Source organism: Lipophrys pholis (assembly GCF_963383615.2).
Source record: "Lipophrys pholis genome assembly, chromosome: 1".
Lineage (NCBI taxonomy): Eukaryota > Metazoa > Chordata > Actinopteri > Blenniiformes > Blenniidae > Lipophrys > Lipophrys pholis.
In genome coordinates, this window is record NC_137635.1 from 11,759,469 (window position 1) to 11,774,264 (window position 14,796).

The 14,796-nt window shown below is 43.9% G+C and overlaps 1 protein-coding gene across 1 annotated transcript in view; it reads left to right on the forward strand.

Moving 5' to 3' along the window:
- The window catches only part of tanc2b (tetratricopeptide repeat, ankyrin repeat and coiled-coil containing 2b), a 167,979-nt gene that overhangs the window by 12,491 nt on the left and 140,692 nt on the right, over positions 1-14,796 (forward strand). The window contains exon 2 of the mRNA XM_080470237.1: positions 13,692-13,837. The gene's annotated coding sequence lies outside the window, so the exon portion shown is untranslated. The remainder of the gene's footprint in view (positions 1-13,691; positions 13,838-14,796) is intronic.

The following is a 14,796-nucleotide window of genomic DNA, read 5'->3' on the forward strand; positions in this document are numbered from 1 at the left end:
CAGCCACTCTCACAGCGGGTGGCAGGAAGCTGGAGGGACAGCCGTTTCTAAACGCCTAATGAGCCTCTAATTGATATCCAGCTGAAAACCCCACAGAGCGTTAATGCCACTTCCGAGGAAACTATGTAATGTCCTCTCGGCATTTAGCCAACAAGGCCCGGAAGCCCCTGAAGCATGCATTTTTAACATGGAGTCACTGTGTTAATGACACGGCCATTCGTTTGTGAAATTACCAGTGTTTTCTCTCTTTTCAGTGGTAGATCCTGTACATGTTAGATACTCATCTAATACTCACTTAAAACAAAAGAAAGCAGCTCTTTCTTTCTATTTTGTGTTTTTCTTTTGCCTGCTTGGATATATTTTTATGCCTCATCCAGCTGTATATCCGAAAACTATAGAGAAACATTTTTCCCTTGTTTGCTACAGTATTAAAAAAACTGCGTCATATTTCTTCATCTCTCTCCCTTTCTTGAGATGTAACTGCTGTAATAAGATGGATTTTAAGAAAGGGGCTAATCCCAGGCAATACTTTAAAACCAGCTTTCTCACCGTATCCCATTCTCCATGCTTTGGAGGCGCCAGCCTCGCTGCCAGCACGGCTTTCAGACGGTGTTTGCCTAAATGTTTCATTCATCTTGATCAACAGCACTGCATCGGATGAAGCCAGCACTCAAAATGGCAATTGCTGCAGAGCAGCGGCAGACTTTTTGTGCTTTAACAGGCAGATGGCATGTGTTTGTGAGCTGGGTGAGTATTGTTTAAGCGCCGTCCCTGCTAATTCTCTGGAGCACATTAGAGGTCGTTCAGTTGGAAGGAGATCCCAGGTCGAAAGCCATCCAAAAACCTTCGTCTGAATAGGATGAAGTGCTGTACAAGCCCGTCTTTGCAGGCTCCCCACCAAGCGGCATTAGCAACGTGTCTTATTGAGCTATGGCGTCAACACCAGAGGAGGCATTTCTCATTCTGGGTCTGCAGTGAAAGGGCACCTGCGCTTTAAGTGTGCGGAGGCAGATGAAAAATAGTCCTGCACCAGTTTAGGGTAGTAAAGGCCAGGCTGTTGCATTTCTGTCACAGGAAGGTAATTGGAAAAGCAGCTCAGTGGCACTTACACACACATTTCTGTGGAAAAGCCTTGTGTCTCCTGGTGAGTGGAGATGTGTCAGAAGTAGTAGGCGCAAGATGAATGGGTTTTTACACAGTGAGGCATGGTCACCTGTGCTGGATTGACTTCTGCTATGCAGGTGATGGAGCATTCCTCGACTATGCAGGTCATCAATTATGTGCTGTAAACCAGCGAGCTTGAGAAAATGACCAGGTAACTTCTTTTAACTTTGAAAAGATAAGTTGAAATTCCAAATTTCTCAGCTTTGGCTGGTGGCAGTTATGGGTGAAGAAGTTTTGAATTTGCCTGTGAAAGATTTGAATCTCATGTTTATCAGACTTTTTTTGTGTTTCTTATGGCAATGTACAGGTTTCTGTGAAAACCTCTTGTTCATGTGAATCAGCTTGTGCATCACAGCTAATCAAGACGGTTTATTTCTATGGTATTTAGTTTTGTCTATTCTGTATCTTTACCGTCTAATCCATATGGGTATTCATTTTATGTCTCTGTCAACTGTTAATACTGTATGTTGAATTTTAACATCCATTCTAACGGACACTCACATCATCTCGACAAGGATCACATGGAAGTGAAGCACTGTCTCGGCAGGGAAAGGTGTTTTTTTTTTTCAAAGTATATTAATTCATCTCGCATAGAAATATGACATGTTTTATATTTTATGGAAGAACATGCTTTGGGATAAGTATGTACGTTATGTTGCCTCTCGGTCTGCGGCTCCTTCGTTCTCCATTCATTGCGGAGTCTGTAGGATTTATTCCTTTGTCATTTCAGTGTAATGAGAGTGTCTCAATGAAACACGGAGGAGAGTAGTAATAACTCCATTAAATATAAACATTTTCCCCCCAAAATCCTATATATATAATCTTTTTTTATATCCAGTCTGCTGGTGAAACCTTTTAATTACAGTGAAGATGGAATAGATTGTGGTGGGAGCAAATAAACCCGGTGCCCCAGCAGATTCACACCCTGTCCACAAGCTTACACAGTCTCTTTTCATACATTTTAGTCCTTGCTACATAAATTAATTGGTGCTATTACCAATGGTGGATTTTATTCAGTATACTTTCTGTGAAAATGATTGGTATGCAGTGCTGCATCTTTTATTTCAATGACCTTTAGCAAACAGGAAGGTGTAATCAGGCTGTGATGCATTTTAAGCCGTAGTTTCATCGAGGCGGGCTAATTTATCCGAGTATCTATTTCTCACTTTGGACAGAACAGGGGTTTCTTTACGACGTCGGGCTTCAGCTGCTGTAAAAAGACAAACGTGCAGCGCGAGCTTTTACGCCGATCAATTTGTATGGCATGAGATCTTAAGCACTCGTGGCCTCTAAGAAAGAGACATTTATCTGTGAAGTGGGGACACAATGTTGGTTACATCTTCTATTCTTTTTGATCGTACTTTCAGCCTTTCCAGTTAATAATAGAGCAACCTCAGGGCAGATTGTTTAAGCATTCTGCCACATAATTGAGCTTTCATTAGAATGGCTGGTGTTTTCACACTGCTTGCCAGGTTTTGCAGTAACAATCTATAACATGGAGAAGCAGAAGAGCAGCACAGGGAGGCTGTTTTTGCCCTTGTTTCTCTTCTAATCGTCATCTACAGGGGGGACAGCTGCCCGACCGGCGTGACCCCGACAGCTCCGGGTGACAAGGAGAGCGGCGTTCTGTAGCCTCTGCCATATTTCTTTAACCCTGCGCTTCTCCGTGGAGTGCTCCAGAGCTTGAGCCTGCTTTAGCAAACACAGAAGAGACAGAAGAGAGCGGGGGGAAAAAAATGTCAATGACATGGACGACTAAGGCTCCGCTTACATGAAGTGTCAGGAGAAAATGAATTGCTCGTGCAATTTTGTTTCAGAAAGGTTTGACGTTAACACGGCAACATTTTGAAAACGATGTCTGTTTACGTGGAAACGCCAGGAACACTGAAAACGATGTAGTTTTTGTGTTGGGCCACCAGTGGGTGCTGTTTGTTTTTTGGAATGAAACTACACACACCTGTGTGCGGAGAACGCGCCGCCATAAACATTAACTATGGGTGTACGCGGACGTTCTAGTGGACAGACGACCAAGTTGGATTGTTAATACTCAACTATAAAACTACCAAGTCCCAGGAGAATATGGACAGGGAGTCATGACATTCTGGAGGCAACTATTTCTGTGACTGAGAAATGTGTCGAAGAACTATTTACTATGGCCATGGTGCACCTGGGCGCAGTGGCAGCGTTTCCGCCGTCTTCACGTAAACGGAGTGGAAGCGTTTTCAAAAAGTTGCATTTTCAGTGACTCCGAGCACTGTCGGAACAGAGATGGATCCCGGGTGTTTCCAGAAAGTTGCCCTTTCCCCGGTTTTCATTGCGGGAAGAGTTTCTGCATTTTTCAAAAGTTCCACTTTGAGACCTCTTTCCAAAATGTAGCGTTTTCAGTGGCTCCAAAACGCCGCAAAGGTTCTTGCGTTTTCACTTGACAGCATTGTCGTGTAAACGGGGCCTAAGGGTTCAGCGAGTGGGATTTAGCAGACGTGTTTCTGTCACTTTCAATAGAAAAAAACATTACCCCAAGTCTTGCTTCACAGGAGCTACATAATTTCCCCCTGAAAGGCTGCAAAACCCCAAACTAAAATCTTTCCGAGATGCTAAATGAGAACGTGGAGGTGACTCTTTCACTGGGTCTCATTATTGCTGCTGCAACTTCTTTAGAGTCCCCATTGGTTTTCTCTGCTTAATTAATGTGCTGGCAACTCGGTGTAAAAATTCAGATTAAGTCCAGTAAAGTGTTCCCTGCAGAGAGAGAGATGTGTAAACTATAATTAGAAAAAAAAAAAAAAAAAAAGAGGCATGTGACACCCTTGAGAGAACTTGATTACTGTGTTGCAGTTTTGTCTGAAGACGCCTTTTGTGCAGAAATGACATTCTGTCTCCTTTCAACATTTTACATCCAACTTATCCTTTATGGATGTAAGGATGTCATCTGTGCTGAGGCTGGGCGATATGGCAGAGCGAGACACTTTGAAGCTTTCGTGGAGTTTGTCAAATTAAGCTTTTTTTCTCTCGTTGCATTTAAAGGCATTGTTTAACAAACACTGGCTGCATCTCATAGCTTCATGGTTAAACCAAATAAAGTTGTCTTTTCAGCAGTGTGAGCTACTTATGCATGTAAAAGGCCATCTCACTATCAACTCTTGTCTCTTGAAACAAGAGAAGTAAAATACTATTGTTTGCATTCATCTTAAGAGGAAGGGGTTTCTTTGTGTTGAGGTACTCGTGTAGAGACGTGCTACATTCAGTTTGTTTGCGGGAGACATACAACTGTGTCATCTACAAAACAGTGAAATGAAACATGGAGCATGTGTATAAGAGGTCCCGATATTAATCCTCGAGGTACTCCATATTGGATTGAAGCAATTAGAAATGGCCGTTACTAAGAGTTAATACAGCAGGGTTTACGAATATTCTAGTCAGTTTCCATTAAAACATTTTTTGTCCAGATATTTACACTATCACTAACATTTTTCAATAAGTTAATGCCATTTGCAGTTATTGACTCTGTGATCTTGTAGATGTTTTACACATGATGGAAGTCACGGGGCCCGAGCCAGAGCTGCTCAACCCCCGCTCATTTCAGTGTTTATGGCAAATATGTCAAAGTCTCCTCTTCCCCCACCCCGTCTTTAAATGCCCGTCTAATGACATAATGATACATTTGGTGAGAGTGCTTAGGGGCACTTCACATCTCTGAAAGCAGCACTTTATGTCAAATCCACCCCCTGAAGAACATGACAACTGCGTACTGTTTGGGTTCGCCCTGTGACAAGCAGCCCCTGTAGTCCCACAGGCTGTTGTTTGCCTCACCAACCGCTGTTTGTGTTCTCTGCTCGAAAAAAAAGAAAAAAAGATCATCAACAGAGTGAGCATTGACAGACCGGGCTGCCCACTCCAAAGACTTCCCCTCCACTGAGCCGGATGTCAGATTGTGTCTGCTGTTTCTGCTCCGTGTCAATACAAGGCTCCCTCAGTTCGATACCTACCTTGAGTTAGTTTTTTCGTTTTAATTACACCGTGGTTGCCTTTGTCGAGGACTGTTGGGTGCTCCCTCTGGAGAGGCATCGGGACCGTGGTTCAGCCCAGAGAAATGTAGCGCCTCACTGGCCTCGAAGCCAGATTTGTTGTCTTCTCTCAGGTTTCATGGAGCCTGTGTTCAGTGTGAACTCGTTCACAGCTCCTGCTGCACCACGCCGAAGTCTTACAGAAAGTAACTTTCGCATAACAGGTTCACTGCTGAACTTTTCGCCATGACAGGAATAGATTCAGTACAAATATTTAACCTTTTTCTTTGTCTCCTTTGGTGGTGTACTGGTTTAAGTCCTAAGCTTGAGTGAGTGGGGACCCGGGTTTGAATCCTGGTTGCAGCAGGAGAGACTTCCAGTGGAAAAGCTAGAAAAGTTCATGGTGATTTGCTCTTATCTAAAGGTCAAGGTGTCTTTTTCCATTAATGACTGCATTTCAAACCAAAGACCACCTTAAGTTTTACGTGTTGAGAGCTTGAAGGAACTTTTTGGTCTTGGTTGAGCCATCAGCCAGTGTAAAAAAAAAAACAAATGTATTGAATAAAGCCCTGTTTACAAGACAATGTTTTCCAGTGAAGGAGCAAAACTTTTCTTGTGTTTTGGGTGTGTTTACATGAGAACGATGCTCTGAGACACATAAGAACGCATCTTTATAAAAACTGCTCCCAAAGTGGAAGTTTTCAAAAACGCTCCAACTTGGTTGTTGTGTAAATAGCCCCAGCATTCGTCTCATTGAAGACGTGGGGAACGCTGCTATTAGCACCCACTCATGGCCTATAGGGAAACAAATGTTTTCACTGTTTCTACTGCTTCTGTGTAAACCGACGTCATTTTCCTAACATTGTCGCGTAAACGTGAAACTTTTCCGAAACAGAAATGCTAAAATGGTGCATTATAACTTGAGACATTGTCGTGTAAACAGACCTAAATACCTAACTACAAAATACTTGGATTAAAGTAAAAATAAAGTACAATTTGAAGTCTTGGCTAAGAAATGGATTTTACCCTTTAATGATTTTGTCTCTATATTTAAAATGTGCACCCCACCCCACCCCACCAAACTGACTGTCTTCTCCCGATCTTCCAGTGTTGTCAAAACTCATACCTATGGAGTTGATATCAGAGAATGACTCTGCTCTTTATCGCAGAAAACTCTTATTACCGAAAAGTACATTCATGAGGCCGGCCTCTAGTTTAGTTGTAAATTCTCACAATACGAGTCGTGGAACGCGCTGTCATCTTTTTGAGAAGCTGTCTGTCAAAAATAGTCTTCTTTTTAAGAAGTGTCCCGGCTGCTGATCGATGCGTCGGCTCGAGGCCATATGTAATTACTCTGCGACTAGTCATCCATGAAATTGTTGTTTGGTTCTGAAAACGATCCAAAGTCGGAGCAAGACCTTCTGAGAGTTGCCACAGTTTGAACAAAAAAAAAAAAACCAAACAAACACCAAAGCAGCTCTGGGAGTAGGCATGATAATTTCAGTGATAAATAAATGAAAGATGATAAAAGCGACAGTTGCCAGTGACCTCTTCAGTCTCATTCCCGTATATTAAGTCTGCAGTTTTTGTTTCCCCAAGTGCGTGCCTGAGACGAACAGCTCCTGTCAGCTGTTGAAGGCAGCGCAGAGCTCCCGGGCTGCACAGAGGTATGCAGAGTGACAGTCGCCGCCTCACATGTATGCAGCTGTGTGGCCTGTAAGATGCGAGCTGGCAAATGGAGTGGAAGAGTAGTCCCATTAAACTCTGACTCTCCTCTGAGAAAGAGGCTAACAGCTCTGAACGCCGGCCTCCTGCTCGCTGGCAGAAAGTGCTGACACAATTTTTTTTGTCCGACTAAAATGCCTCCTGACCGCATGACACTGGCTCTTTTCTTCCTCCGGAGAGTCCACGGCCGTAAAGCCGCGGCCACACAAAAGAGACACAGCTTGCAAGTGCTGTTTAGGAGGTGGCATAAATTATAATCATACCATAAACTGCTCCAAAGTCTGCATTACTCACATCTTAGAGGGTGAGAATGGAATTTCTTTGCTTGAGCCTTTAATTGGGTTTATATGCATGAAATCAAATTTTCCATCTCCTGGCTGTTTATATATTCTTGGATACAATTGTCTTTTGTGCTTTAGACTTCATCAAGCCTTCCTGTTTAACAGATTCTCATGTAATATATTATGTTTTATTCACAGAAGCACAAGCCTCGTTATTTACGAGAAGCCCGGGTGAGGGGAAGGCTGCTTGGTCCTCGTTGGCCTGCAGCAGAAATCTGTCAGTTTGTGATTGACGTGGCGTGGTAGCTCTCGCGTTGGTCAGCGGCGTGGAGATGTAGAAACATGACAGCGTCTCCAGGCATGTAAAGTTCTGACTTCTCGTCCTTCGTGTGTGTGTGTGTGTGTGTGTGCGTGCGTGCGTGCGTGCGTGCGTGCGTGTGTGCGCCTTCGAATGTGAAGTGCTGTGAATCCCTGGGAGCTTTAGGTGGCAATGTTTGCAGTATATTCCCCGTTATTTAGTAGTTACTCAGTGTTTCCTGCTTCAGGTTCTCATTCCAGTGAGCACCCATAGGGTTTCTTCCTCTCATATTAGTCACGCCTTTGACCGATCAGACGCTCCAGGCAGTGACTCTCTGCTCGGCGCCGGAGGGGACGATGATGAGAATGATCAGTGTTGTCAAGTTGGCGACGAGAAGCCTAAAGAAGACGCTCGCTCCCCAGTGGGGGTGTGTGGGTGGTTCGCTACAATCCACAGCTACTGAAAGGGAGCTGTGTCAGATATGACACACTGAAACCCACAAACGCCAACACTGACAGCCAGTTGTGACGAAAGCCAATTTAGATGGCAAGATCAATTCAGCCTCGTGGAGGAGCTGTCCTTTCGGGCTTGATCTTTTTTTTTTTGTTCCCAGGTAGGAAATGCAGGCATCTCTTCGGGCTCTGTTAGGACTTGTAGTCACAAATCCACCAAAGATGCAGAGCAGATGAAGCAAATTCTTTCAGCTCCTTGGAATGTCCACAGAAAAGGATGCTGGTAGCCTTCAGCCTTTTGCTTTGTCTGAAGCATAGATGGAGGATATAGCTTGGAGGCTACGGATAGCTGGAGATAGATAAAGGCTGAACACAGGCGTGGTGAAACCAGCTTGGTTGGGATTGCGCTGTTTATTTGTAGAAGTGTTAAAAGTTGCTACGGGATGGGCAACGGTAAGTTTGTACAACTTCGCTCTCCACTAAGTCGGAGGTGACGACCACTGCAGCCTACTTCAGAACGACAACGTTATTCTGGAAGTAATTTACGGATACCACCGGTGCTTTCAGGAGTAAATGAAGCGAATCAAAGCCCGGGATAGAAGACATGGTCCACCGTTTCACATCCGTGGGAATCTTCAGCATCGCTTTGCTTACTGCATCATTTCTATTGGTTGTTTGTAGCTTTAGGTCGTAGCGGCAGTCACACTGTCAGAAGATCTGTGAACATGCGAGAAGTACATTTTTATTTGTCTGAGGTCATATAAACAGACCTCCAGAACACTACAAAAGTTTTGCGTTTTCACTTGAAAGCGTTGTCGTGTAAACAAGGCTACAAAAGTAATTTCGCTACCATATTCAGGACTCTAGATGTTGTCATATGTTGGCTTAAGACAGGGGGACATCCTGGGCTTTCAAAAGATCTGCCATGTTTAACGCTGGGATGCTGAACCTCAGACTAGAAGAAATGATATGACACATCATGAAAGTGCCCATTATGTGAACTATTAAGACTTCTCTGTCTACTCAGATAGACGTTGTTTATCAATTGGCATACTCACAATGTAAAACAAACACCAATATCTGAGTACGAATTAAGCACAAAAGGATAATTCTCCTTCACAGAGACTAGCTGGTAGTTGCGCCGCGCTTGGTCGTGCATCACTGCGAAGACTGCTGCCATTTCAGTGGAAAGCTTGTGTGGGATTATGTTTCAGTCCCTGCACGAGTCGCCACACCGTGAAAGCTGAAGGTGGGTGACTTCACATTTAAAAGCATGAACCTCAAGGACAACCTCAATCTCTTTTCTGGCAGCTTAAAAAAACAAACAGAAAAAAAAAAACTGGTGACATGTTTATCCTTCAACCAGCTTGACTGACTAATGATTCAGCTCACGATGTTGTCCATGTTTCGGAGTGTTTGCTGACTTGTCAGCTCATTGCTACGGGCTCGTCTGATTGTCATGCAGCTCATCCAAACATGTGAGGCCCGTGGCTTTGAAGCTGGACACGTCGGTTCACTCTGGGCTCATTGGCTTGAGATGGGAGGCAGCTGCAGCGGCTTTCAGCAGAGAAATGCTCGTTCGGGGGGAAATATAGAAAGTTGTACATGAAAGGGACTTCGAGAGACCGTTTTTTTTTTTTCAATTTTTGTGTCCTGCGAGGATTTCTGTGTTTATCTGTTCAGACGAGCCATGCTTACATGGCAGAAGCCGAGATGTATTTGTGCAAGGAAAAGCACGTACGTTTTTATTTTTTCTTTCATCGTCATTGCCACATTTTCCATCGAAGAACGAGAGGAATCGGAGCTAGTTTTGCTAACGGCGCGCTGCAAATTGGCCATCTTAAAGCCGTGTCTTTCAGCATAATGCTGCCCAGCTTCTCGAAGGTCTCCACAGTGACCACAGTGTAGGAGTCAGGCTCCAACGCAGGAAATGAAGGGTGCCGCAATCAATCTGTGCTGATGTCTGGTTTGAGAAATAACACGGTGTGAAACAGCATGAAAAAGCAAATCTGCATTGTCGTCTAGACCGAGCTGCACCGCAATTTCCTTTGCAATTCTTTTTTAAATTTTATTTCTCATTTCACTTCATGCATAATAATCGTAGGAGAAGGAGATATGCAAAACTGTTGTGAATGAATTTCCATCCTGTCAAAACTGGGATTTCTTTTCCACCACTCTTCTTGAAAACGCTTGGTCCCATCAATCACACTCATGTTCCTTCCCGGGGCCAACTTCACCTCAAACTGACCCGAGCGTTTGCTGTGTGCTGTGTTTGGACGCAGCTCGCAAGACCACAGCAGCTCGCGGACGCCTCGCGAGAAGGATTTCGGTTAGGCTTGTCGTCGGAATCTGGTTTTAAGTAGGTTCCTCGTGGTGCAAACGGCTCTCATGTTGAACCTCATCCTGCCAAGTCAATCATGATTTATCCTCATCGCAGTATTTAACAGAATTAATGAGTGCCTGGGTTTGCAAATATGTCTCTGGCGCTGAGGTAAATGGAGACATCCAGTTATCGTCTGGGCTTTTGAGGGAACTTAACGTGAGCTTCCGTTGGGACCTTGTATGCACAGGTTTGTTTGAAATTGGCTCCTCCCCTCTCATCTCTGCCAGCCTTCATTGACAGCTGGGCCCAACCAACAGCTGCTGCCTCCTCCCCCTCAATCAAACATGAGAAGACAAAAAGGCAGGAAGCGCGCTTTGGCACAGAGAAAACGATTGTGTGTCTTTGTCGTGCCTTGACATGGTCGCAACTGGTAGCTTGACATTTTTCTTTAAAGAGATACTAACGAGTGTGGCAGCAGACGAGGGCGAATCCACAGATAAAGCGGGAGATAAAGCGTTTACTGTACGTGGTGACACACGTCCAAATCCAGCCAATCAGTCCCACTCTGCAAATCGTCTCAACTATGGCCGTTTGAACAAGCGTCAAGAGTGGAATAAAATTCAAAACTAATTGAATGCAATAGACTGGTATCCACTCTTCAGAGGGTCATGAGGACAAATTATAGAACCAGTTGATATTGAAGGAGCCGAACACCAAATATATTATGGAAGAAGCCTACTTTTATTTAAAAGCACATAACTGAAAAAATACAAAGAAAAGTTTACAAAATTAATCCAGAATTAAATATGTAATCTTAGTTTTTGCATGCAAGCAAAGGAAATCTGATCCCTCGCTAACTGCATGCCCTTGGCGGCCAGGCAGACAAATCCAAGATGGTGGACATTGAGAAGTCGGACATTGAAAGTTGTAGTATTTTGACCAATTTCCCAATAAAACCTGTCAGTTGTCAGCCTTTGACATGTTGTCCGCTCATTTAGCTGTGGTAACAGTCAAAAGCCTGTACGTGCGCGCCGATTTGTCCGCTCGGCTGGGCGAGGATTTTATCGTTCTCTCGTCACCATCAGGCGGCTCTCCCGCAGCCCGACAGAATGTCGTTTCTGCACCTGGACATGAGACCTATTAATGAGCGAACTACATCGTTTTCGTCCATTTCCCGTGTAAACGGACATCGTTTTCAAAACGTTGCCGTGAAAATGCATCACTTATTATGAAGTGAAAACACAAAAACAATGCGTTTTTGTGAAACGACATGTAAACAGGGGCTTAAACTTTTGCCGCATTAAACGAGACCACATGAAAAATGAACTCGAATCTCAGCATCAATTAACGGAACAAGTTTCAACCGTCTTGGTGATACGAAGAGCCACAATCATATGGATTAGTTTTCTTGAAGCTTGGAAAGGTCAGGTTAGTTGAATTTAGCTGATGACCGTCCCACATCAGCAGTGTTTTCTGAGGTAAGGGAATAAAATAAATGTACACCGGATGATGGCGATTTGAAAATGCCTGGTTTTTGTTTTTACTGCGGTAACAGAAGCTTGATTCTTCACACAGCCAGCATCCATGTCGTCAGTGACGCGCACACACACACACACACACACACACACACACACACACACACACACACACACACACACACACACACACACACACACACACACACACACACACACACACACACACACACACACACACGTGACCTCTTCCCGCCCACACACGCAGCAGATACACTGTACATGTGGGGACTGCCGCCAGTTAGTTTGTGGACAGAGTTCCTGGCAGAGGTCCATTTTGAGGAAATTCTCTCCTTGGCAGCGTGCCTCTTCAAAGTTCAGAAGGGAAACTGAGCAGTGAGCCTACAGCACAGCTTTAATCATGCCTTTAGTAAGTTTACTGAAGATTACAATGTCACCTTTTATTCTGATCGCCAATGAAACAAAAACGCAAAAACTGTGTGATTTTACTTGAATCCTTATCTTGTAAACGGGGCATTAAACTCACAACCTTCTCACTATGACGCCAGAGCGCTAACCACTATGCCAATACAAGAACGTTTTTAAAAATACTTTAATCCATTTAAATGATCTCTGGAAATGCTAAATTTGACGACTTCTTTAACTTTTCAGTTCACTTCATGTCCCATCTGCGAACATGCATCTGTAATTATGAAAATTACCTGAGCCAATCACCAGGGGGAGATTTCTGTCATCTACCTTTTATATATAGTTTATAAACTTCGAATCCAGTGAGCTTCAGGGGGTCAAAGTAGCTGGAAATTTCTTACAAATTATGGCCATATCAAAACAGTTCCAGATTATTTGTAAAGGATGACCTAATGATGAAGAGTTGTCATATCCGTTGGATACCAAAATATAAAATTCTCTCCGTCGTAACTTGAATGATGTGATGTGGTGGGGGTTTAACTTGGGCTTGGGGGGGTCGTCTGCTGATCCTCTTGCTTTAAACCTTGAAGGTAAGGGTTGTGGAATTTTTATACCACCGTTTAGTTGACCTCTAAAGTGTCTGCTCGGTGTGCTGTTCCATAATTCCCACTGTATTTAATTAAACATGCATGCCCTCTCAGTTTGACTTCAGTCCAACTGGGTCATCTGCTGACTGCATGTGGGATATTTGTCCTCTCATTCCACTCCATCCTGACTGTCCCTAGTGACAGCCTCACTGATTTTGCGCTATTTACACTCAGCGAATACTCCAAAAAATAGATGGCGTGTCTCAGGGTGTGTAGGGCCGGTGCACTTTATCTCAAGAGAGCCGAGGCTTTCTTTTTTTTTTCTTCTTTTTTTTCTTTTTTTTTTTCCTTCTGCTGATGCTGGCGAGGCCTGGCTCAGCCTGCTAATGTGGACAGCACGAGTCCTGCTGGAGGATCCACTTGTGTGAGTCTGTGACCTTCAGCTGAAGAGGAGCACTGGAGGTTACACGTTTCCAACTCAGTGACGCATTTCAACGCGGAGCTGATGGCTTTGAGAGGAATACCAAGTGCTCTGCATCTTGTGTTGGAGACGTGTGCTCCCAAAAGGACATTTCATGAACATGCTTTGCGACTGTAATGTTCAGATTGGATGCTTTATTCCTGTTTAATAATGCTTTGCCTTGTCAAAGTGGAATTAATGGAGAACCAGACTGAGCGGAGACTTTGTTCCTTGTATGTAACAGCTCATTAATTTTCACAACAGATCCTCATCAAGCCAGCACTCTGAGTTGCTCCTATTAAACAGAGGATAAATAATTACAATGCAACATGAAAACAATCAAAAATAATTCATTGAAGTTATTCACGATAAGTATCTTTCAATTAAAAACTACTCAAATGCGTTGCAGCTCAGAGTGAAAATGACATTCGTGACTGCCAGCTACAAGAGTCTTAATGTGATTTTCCACACTATCCCTATGTGTTGTTTCCAGATTTCTTTGAGCCAGGATCACAGTGAGTGTGGGAGTGAGCTGGGCTCCATCGGTCTCAACCACCCGATCTGTGTGATTGACGCACGGCGAGATGGCGGCTGGAGTCTAACAGACATTTATTGGCGGTCATCAAATTGCCATCAGAGGTCAGTTGCTCGCTAACGCTCTAATTGGGTCTCGGTTTCCTCGTGATCCTGTCTTGTGCTTTCAATCAAACGTCAGTCCAGTGATCAGACACTGATCTGGTGGTGGGCTGGACTGGAAAGAGCAAGTCATTTAAAGATGTTCTCTCTCTCTCTCTCTCTCTCTCTCTTTCTCTCTTCCTCCCACGTTTCCCAACATCCTTTGTTCGCTGATCCAGATTCAAAGTTACAAATAGCAACCCTGAAGGTACCATTACCCTTGTGAGATGTAATAATGTGTTCCTTCTTTGGCATATTGTATGGGTGGCTGTGGAATTAATAGAGTCTGGATGAAAAAGCCTTTCCTTTTTCATGCCGACTCCATTAATTCCAGAGAAAGCCTAAAAATACACGTAAGTAAACATGACTCATGTACCTAAAGCACACGTCCTACTTCTATTTGTAATTCTGAAGTTGCTCGAGAAGATTTCGCGGCTTTGCCACGAGCAAAAAGACCTGATCGAGCACAGCGCATTGCTGGACGCTTCATTTTCAGCTTTATGGAGTCATTTGCATGCCAAAGGCACACACATCACCGGAGCTGTCTGTGGACGAGATGAGCGGAGATTAGAGAGGTGCTGTTAATTCACCGTGGACAAAGATGTTCTGCACGTGGTGGATGATGGTAGTGTACATATAGTAACACACAGAAGTGGAACAATGCATTATTCATCAAGTCCACATTCATCTCTCATCTCATTTCTGTGACAAAGTTTTCAAGTGAAAATGCAAAACCTTTGTTCCGTTTCGGGTGTCTGTTCTTCTGCACATGCTCAGAAGACGGACAATAAGAACGTTTGCCTCCAGTGCGTCATGACTCCCAGTCCATATTGTCCTACTTGGTAGTTTTATTGTTTTATAGCCTTCTGCCCTGATCCGTCTGCAGCCAGGGGATCTTATCCGTCTGTCCTATCCTTTTCTCT